This window comes from Aythya fuligula, chromosome Z (assembly GCF_009819795.1).
Source record: "Aythya fuligula isolate bAytFul2 chromosome Z, bAytFul2.pri, whole genome shotgun sequence".
Classification (NCBI taxonomy): Eukaryota; Metazoa; Chordata; class Aves; order Anseriformes; family Anatidae; genus Aythya; species Aythya fuligula.
The window spans coordinates 27,600,767-27,608,892 of NC_045593.1; positions in this window are offsets into that span (position 1 = coordinate 27,600,767).

Below are 8,126 nucleotides of genomic sequence, written 5' to 3' on the forward strand. Positions count from 1 at the left end.
GCAGGAAGCAGTCCCCTGTCTGGCTATCTCAAGCAGCACAAGTAAGGGACGGGCCTTAATGAAACACGTTACTCTGGTCAGTTCATTCATAAGCTATACCAAGTATTTCTTCTCTATTTTGAGAATAACTTCTCTTTACTATGAACGGTTTGAAAAACTGCTAGTGGGCGCTCCCTTATCACAGAATGGTTTGGGTTGGAAGGGACCTTAAACACCATCTAGATCCACACCCCTGACACAGGCAGGGACACCTCCCACAGACCAGGTTGCCCAAAGCCCCATCCAGCCTGGCCTTGAACACCTCTAGGGATGGGGCATCCACAGCTCCTCTGGGAAACCTGTGGCAGGGCCTCCCCACTCTGGAAGAATTTCCTCCTTACATCTAATCTGGATCTAACCTCTTTTAGTTTAAAGCCATTCCCCCTTGTCCTATCACCACACTCCCTAACAAAGAGCCCCTTCCCAGCTTTCCTGTAGGTCCCCTTTAGGTACTGAAAGGCTGCTGTAAGGTGTCCCCTGAGCCTTCTCCAGGCTGAACAGCCCCATCTCTCAGCCTGTCCTTACAGGAGAGGTTCTCCAGCCCCTTGATGATCACAGCCTTACGCTGGGCTCGTTCTAATACTCCCATGTCACCCCCTGTGCTGGGGGCCCCAGGCCTGAATGCAGGACTCCAGGTGGGGACTCATGAGAGCAGAGGGGAAGCATTCACCTCCCTGTCCTACTGGCCACACTGCTTTTGATGCCTTGATAGTATTGAGCATTGTAGGAGTATTACTCGTGACTTCACTTTGGAAAAAGCTGCTATGCAGGGCAGTAAGGGTAGGAAAAGAAAAATAAAGAAATCTTGATAGATTTCAAACTGAAGACCTTCACCCAAGCGTACTTCTAATATTGCACACCAATTTGACAGATATATTTACGAACAGAGAAAATAATTAGGTTGGTCACCCCTTCCTCAATTTCACTGGTCCTTCCTAAATTACTTTTTTTTCCTAATAATTACCTCTGCTCCCTGATGACTAAAATTGTTCCTCATTTTCATAATTGATTTGAGCTGGTTCAGAGTTATTGACCTACAAGGGTACTAAACTGAGTAAAGGGCCTCTGAAATACAAAAACACACAAAGCTCAGTTTTAGACACAACTGTCTTGAGATGTTTTGCTGTTGAGGCACATTAACCATTATAACAGCAATACACTATAATTAGAGAAAAGTCTGAATGCTTTCTTTGCAATTCCCTCTAGGGAAGAAAATATGGAAATAAGTACAAGAAAATTAGGACAAAAGGAAACAATGTGAAGTGGAAAAAAAAATCAAGTGTTTAGTCCTTGAAAAGAAAAATCCAGAGATTTGTTCTCTTTGCTCCAACACAGTGCCTGTTTCTCCTCCACTAATCTTGTTGTTATGAGATTAAGTTAAAACACACATTAGAAATGAAGCATGTGCATATTTTCTTAATTCTCGCAGGCCACAAAAGAAGGAACATTTGGAACAGTCTGTTGTGGCTTTGAAGATGAAAGCCACAGATTTTATGCTGCAAAATCCAAGGGCAGACAAATTTTCATTTGTGCTACCATCAAATTTTAATAGCAAACCCAATGAAAGATTAAGCCATATTTCTTGTGTTTCAAGAAGCACTTTAAGACAGAAGCAAGGCTTATATTGACTATGTGTTTGAAATACTTCCACAAGATCAGATGTCTCCAAATGCATATTGACAAGGGGAAGTTTTCACTTCCTATTCACCCCTAGCTTGAATGCAGACATTAAATAACAGGTCAGAAACCGCTGGAACAAAATTCAACAGTGTAGAGACAGTTAGGTATGAGGGAAGGAGGAACTGGAAATGTGGCTCGTAAGGGAAGTCTGGTTATGAGCTTAACTTAAACAATATAGTGCTTTATTCTCTTGTAAGCCTGGCCTATGACAGGTATGCAGAACAGGAAATAACGTTGTATTTTCTGGATGTAACATGTGCGATACAACTTCCACATTATGGACTGCTCAAAGAATTTAAAAATCCAAATTTTGATTACAGAAAGGGGACAGGTTGCTTTCTGTCTGACCCTTCAGAGTTCACTTTTTCTAAGATTTCTACTGCAAACACCAGGGCTATATGCTTACTCTCCCTTACCCAATTTGATATCCTCATGCAGTCATATGAATTCAGGAACTGAGGATTAAAAGAAAAAAAAAAAAAAAAAAAAAAAACACTGGAAGAATTAAAACACTTCTGTCTCTCTGTTTTATGTCTCCCAGAGTAGGCCTTATTTCTGCTATTTCACTTGCAGATGCACCCAAATCTTTTCATGCACAAGGACCATGCTCTTAGGACAAGATGGAATGGCCTCAATTTGTACCAGGACAGATTTAGGTTGGAAATGAGGAGACATTTCTTCTCAGAAAGCTCAGTCAGGCATTGGAACGGGTTGCCCAGGAAAGTGGTGGAGTCACTGTCCCTGGGGGTGTTCATGGAAAGGTCAGACCTGGTGCTTAGGGATATGGTTTAGTGGGTGATATTGGGGTAGGGGGATAATTGCACCAGCTGATCTTGTAAGGTCTCCTCCAAACTTAATGATTCTATCACCAGGTGTAGTTTATACAATTACTTAGAAACTACAATATCTAACTCTTTTAGCTGTAGCCCACAGCTGCAACTCTCAATGGACTCACAAGCCATCTTTCAGATGTTTTGCTTTTAACTGTTTTCACCCCTAATTCCAATTTTGACCTCCTCCTGCAAAAGTTGCCACTGCCATTCTATGTTTTTTCCTTCTGGTTTCAAGTAAAACCATGAATCCTGATAGGACAAACTAACTGGAGGGAAAACCTCCAAACTTTGCTCAGTTTAACTTCCATGTTACAACTCCAGAGGGCTCTCTCCTTCTTCTTGCTCTGCCTCTCACTCCTTGTATAATTCCCTTCTCCATTTACATACAACTCTGTACCTATTACATTTTCTACAATTATCACAACACAATTTCTCCCCTAAACTGCTCTCTTGACAGTCAGCAGAACTATCTTTCTGTGCGCACAGCTGGTCAACCTAAAGTAAATTGGAGTTTACCATCTTTTTCCCCCCCCCCAATGTACCACCCCCTCACCCCAACACAATTTTTAATCACTTGTGTAGGTACAGGCAAATGCCAATTAAACTGAAAGTACTATCAGGCTCCTACTATCAAGCAACAGTAACACTACCAGCACTAGCAACTCTGCAGATGCTAATCTAACCAATTTGCTCTCATACATAAGCAGACTAATTAGTGCCTGACTTTGTTCTCACATAGCATCTGACATTCCAGAAGAAGGATCTGCAAAATTTAAAGGCTGCACAAAACAATCTCCAAGCATTCAGTGGATGTCACAGAGAGAAACTCTACCAATGTGAGTTGACAAAATGATTATACCAGTTCACAATGTAAGAAGGGTAACACTCTGTTAGTTCTGAGTGTTAAAGGTGGGACAGGACTAAGCCCCTGGAAGAGTGCTGGAAAACACCCTCAGTAGGAAGTTACACAAAACAGGGTAATCCTGACAGTCTCCAGGCACGTGTGCAGCAGGGATCCTTCTCACTACAAGCCGGCAACGTGTCAGGGCTTCTATCCCGTGCCAGACAACTACATGTACCCTCCTTTAAGAAGCTGCCAGCTACAATCCCTGCGGGCTACAGAGAGAAATGGCTAGAATAGAAGCTGGTCTACAAATGGTCCAAATGGTACAAAATTGCAGGTAGAAAATTAATAGATGTGAGGTCCAAGCACACAGTTAAAACCAGAGGTGACTTTCTTCAGACACAAGGCAGAGCAGCTTATGGCAAATTCTAGGATCTGATGGACGTTGACTGGCAAAAGGCACAGGCAAGGAGACTCACAGATCTTTGATGCCTGTGACCATCAAGAAGACCTAAAGCTCCACAAGCTGTCCAGAGCCCTCCCGTGTGAGTTTCTTGATGCTGCCCTTGGGCACTAAAACACAGCCAACACATGGACAAAGCAATTACGCTCTACTCCATTCAGGAAAGGCACCATCCCACCAAAGACCCCACCTCACACTGTCTCCCAAAGGCCAGAGAGGATCTCAGAGGGGCAGGACGATGCACTGCGAGCGCAGCCCGTGCGTAGCGCCGAGAGCCAGGTGGCAGCAGACCCACAGGTGGGTCAGAGGCAGAAGGCAGCCGGACCCACAGCGACCACAGCAGCACAGCCGGGTGACACAGCACCCCACGGAGCTCAGCAGGAGGACGAGACCTCCTCCGGCACCCTCCGCCGGAGCCGCCGCTGTCCCCCCATGGCACCGTCCCCATCCCTCCTTCCCCCCGTCCCCTCAGCGTGGGGGCCGCCCGCCCGCCATGTTCGCGCCCTCCCTCCCGCCCGCTCTCAGGGGGCAGCGGGACCCCGACATGGCGGCACGGCCCCGCACCGCAGCAGGTGCTGCGCACAGCCGGCAGCTCGCTCCATCTTTCCTTCCCTCCCTCCGTCCTTCCCAGCGCCCCTTACCTGGCCAGACAGCTTACGTTGTTCAGCCGCCGCCGCTATTTAAGCACCTGCGCCCGGCTCCGCGCACCTGGGTGGCAACGGCGCGGGGCAGGGCTGAGTCCAGCCGCCCTGGGGCGCGGCGGCGGCGGCGCTGCTGGTGGTGGCTGCGGCGGCACCGCCTCCTTCTCCACCTTCTTCTCCTCTTCCTCCTCCTCCTCGCCTTCCCCGGTGCCGGGAGCCCCGCCTCGGTCTCCCTGAGCCTCCCCCGCTATCCCTGGGGGGGGTCCGGCAGCCCCCCGGGGCGTGAGGAGGGCGAGGGGGCGGGCGACGCCATGTCAGGCGCCCCGCGGCTCTGAGACGACCGCCGGGGCTGAGGGGCTCCCTCCGGGATGGGCTTCCCAAAACCCCGCCGCTGTGTTTGCTGCCCGGCTGCGAGGGATGCTGCTCGCCCCTCACAGCCCTGCGTACGTGGCCCGTGTCTGGCGCACACCCGAAATTCGGGTGGTTTTGGGGTGAGGCCGATGAGTCTTGCTCCCGGGAGGGTTGCGCCACACCTGGCATCGCAGGATCCCTTGGGTCACAGCCTTCTGTGTGTCCTTGACCCAAGGTGTTGGGTTTGGGGCTGGACTCCCCTTGCTTCTCGTGGTCTGGATGTGCCTGGTGTTGCTGAGGGTGACACAAAGGTGATGCCACATTTCCTGCCCCTCCCGCCATTTCAGTAAGATTCTGCAGTTAAAGCAAGCAAGCAAACAAACCAACAAAGAAAGCAAAAACAAACAAGCACAAAACAAAAACAAACAAAACCAAACCAAAACAAACAAAAACAACAACAAAAAACACACTTCTGCATTCTGGGGAAGTTGCAAGGCATTACCTATAGGCCAAGCCTAGGAGTAAGAGATTTCCCTCAGTGGTGATTCAGTCCAGGCAGTGAAAATGGACGTGAGGAGATGCTTTCTCTCCAGCTTCCTAGGCGCAGGCAGCGTGAAGGAGAAAGGTGGCTTTGGCAGCAGACGTGAGAGCACAACAGTGAACAGCAGGCTCAGGTGGAAAGGCAAAGAAAAGTGGGAGTAGCTGTGCAAGAGGACAAGGGGCTAAGGGAATAAGGTGGGGATGTGCCACTTGCAAGTGCATGTAGCTGTGGTTGGACCTGAATGACCACGGGACTAAAGCTGCTCCACTGGTTAGGCCCAGACTGGCAGCTAGTGAGGTGCAAGGGAAGCTTGGTCAAAAAGTGAGTCAAAGTGAGAGGAAGAGTGAAAGGCGGAACGATGCATGGGAAATAGACAGCAGGAGGAAAAGGGATTGGTTAAAGTCTTGTTTGCTGGGAGATAGTTTTGCTAGATAACAACACTGAGAGAAAGGGAGATATGTATGTTTTTGGAGGGGATCTGGGTTTGGGTTAAAAATAAGGAAAACTAAGAGTGAAAAGTTAAAGACCGGGGACTTACTAAGTATGACTAATATGTTACATGTAGGGTGTGAGAGAGAAGGATGGGTTCAAATTTTCTAGAGTTATAGGTTTCTGGATGTTATTGACCCTCTGTTGTTTCTATGTTTTTATGTCCCAACTCAGCTGCCACCAACTGGAAGGCAAATATCAGTTGTGAAAACTGAGACACTGTTGTGAAGGATCCCACAGTAAGGAGAGACGAGGAAGTAATTATTTCTGTATTCAGTGAAGAGTGAAGTATTTCAGTAAAGGAGAAAGAAGGGGAAAATGGCTTGAAGAAAACAAAAGAAGATGAGCATCATTTGTTACAAACACAAGCTGAAGCTGAAGTCTTGAAAAAAAGAGAAGGAGCATCAAAATGCACAGTCAGACTGTTTTATGATGTGTGGCAACACTGACACGAGGAGATTAATTATGTTTATGTGACAGTTTTCTATTATCTGATTCTAGTTCTATTGTTGTCCAATACAGAGCTTTAATAATAGTAATAATAATATATTATGTGATGCTTATTTCTGTACTGTCTTGTCAGGCTGAACTTTCTTCAGTTGTCTGGTATCCTTAACTGAGAGGATCACTGTTGTTTTATAAAATCTCTCCCTTTTCCTGTTAAGTAAATACTTGTGCCAACACATATTAGGAATTTCAGATTTATTAAATTATTTTCTTTAATTTAAAAAAAAAGGATTTTTTTTTTTTTTAAAAAAAAAAGGAAGACAGTCACTCTGTTTAACTATAAGTTATGCATATTTTATTTCTGGATACCAAGTGGTAATATTTGGCAAAAGTGGAGGTAAGCTGATTTTCCCCATACCAGAAAGTACAGAGAGAGTTGTTTGTATAAATCTGGACATGGTTGTAAGACAGTGGTTATAAAAGTTGACACTAATGGAGAAAATAAAGTATTTTGGACTGACATAGAAAGTAGTCCTAGGGCTATGGAAAGCTATAGTGCATTCGCAGCTGGAGTGTGACAGGAAACCCAGAACTACCAGGGTGTTTAGCTTTTGACACAATTTCGAGGCCTGCAGTCAGGAGCACTTGTGAAGGCACCAGAAAGGCAGATTTACCATTTTGGGATAGTGAGCTGGGAAATAGAGTTGTTCACATTGTATTGGTTGGGAATTAGTCAAGGCTGTTGTGGTGGAAGCAACTACTAAAGCAATAATCTAATGAAATACAAACTAAAATTACTAACTTGCTACACACACACCTTTTTTATTTTTATTTTTTAAATTAACACACATAAATGACAAAGTCATTTGCGTGATTTCGGTTGCCTAATGAGGAGGGTCTCTAGAAATGAAGACAAGTACTGTAAGGAAAGTTAAGCATATTTTGTCTTCTATAAGTTTACAATGCAGAAGAGAAGTTAATTTGTTATGAGCGATATGAGACTGGTCACAAGAATCACAGCTGTTGGAGTAATCTTTTCTCTTTTGAGATTATACACGCAAAATACACGATGTGCTGAGATCGTGCTTCAATTCAAAACACTAAATACACTCTCCAGAAAATATTTAGGTATCCGAAAGCACAGTGGAAGAGCCCGGGCTATTCTAATCTGGCTTGATGAGAATGCACCCACTAGAGAAACATCCTGTGTTTATAATTCACTCCACACTTGGAAGTTTTTCAGTTGTTTTTCTGAAACCATACAAAATCCTTGAATCAAGGCTGGTGCTACTTGCTTTGTCTCAGTGAAATCTGACCTTTAACTGGTATGCTTTGAAACAAGAGCTATTGAAGAACACATGGAGGTAATGTGCAGCAAATTGTACTTTATACATTATAACTTGCTTACTGTGACAGTGTGGACCAAACGAAATGATGGCACAGAAGCCAAGGGAAACCCAGTTCTCCTGCTCCCATTGAGTTCTGTACAGCCAGTTCACAGCAAGCACTCAGCATGCACAGTTACTCTGAAGCTCAGCTGAATAGCTGAGGACTGTGTGTTTTGGTTTATTTAAGTTCTGGTAGACTCAAAAGAGCTATACTTAGAAACACAAGGATATAAAGATGCTTGTTTTATTAGAATTGTCAATTTATAGGCTGAGGACAAAAGCATCAGTGCCAACAGCCAGTAAGCTTTTGGACCAAGCTTAATTAACCCTGAAATAGTTGTTCTTTTGCAGCTGTTTGGCAGATGGTTACAAAAGAGTTGCAGAAAAGTGCAGCATGCTGGCAGCACTGG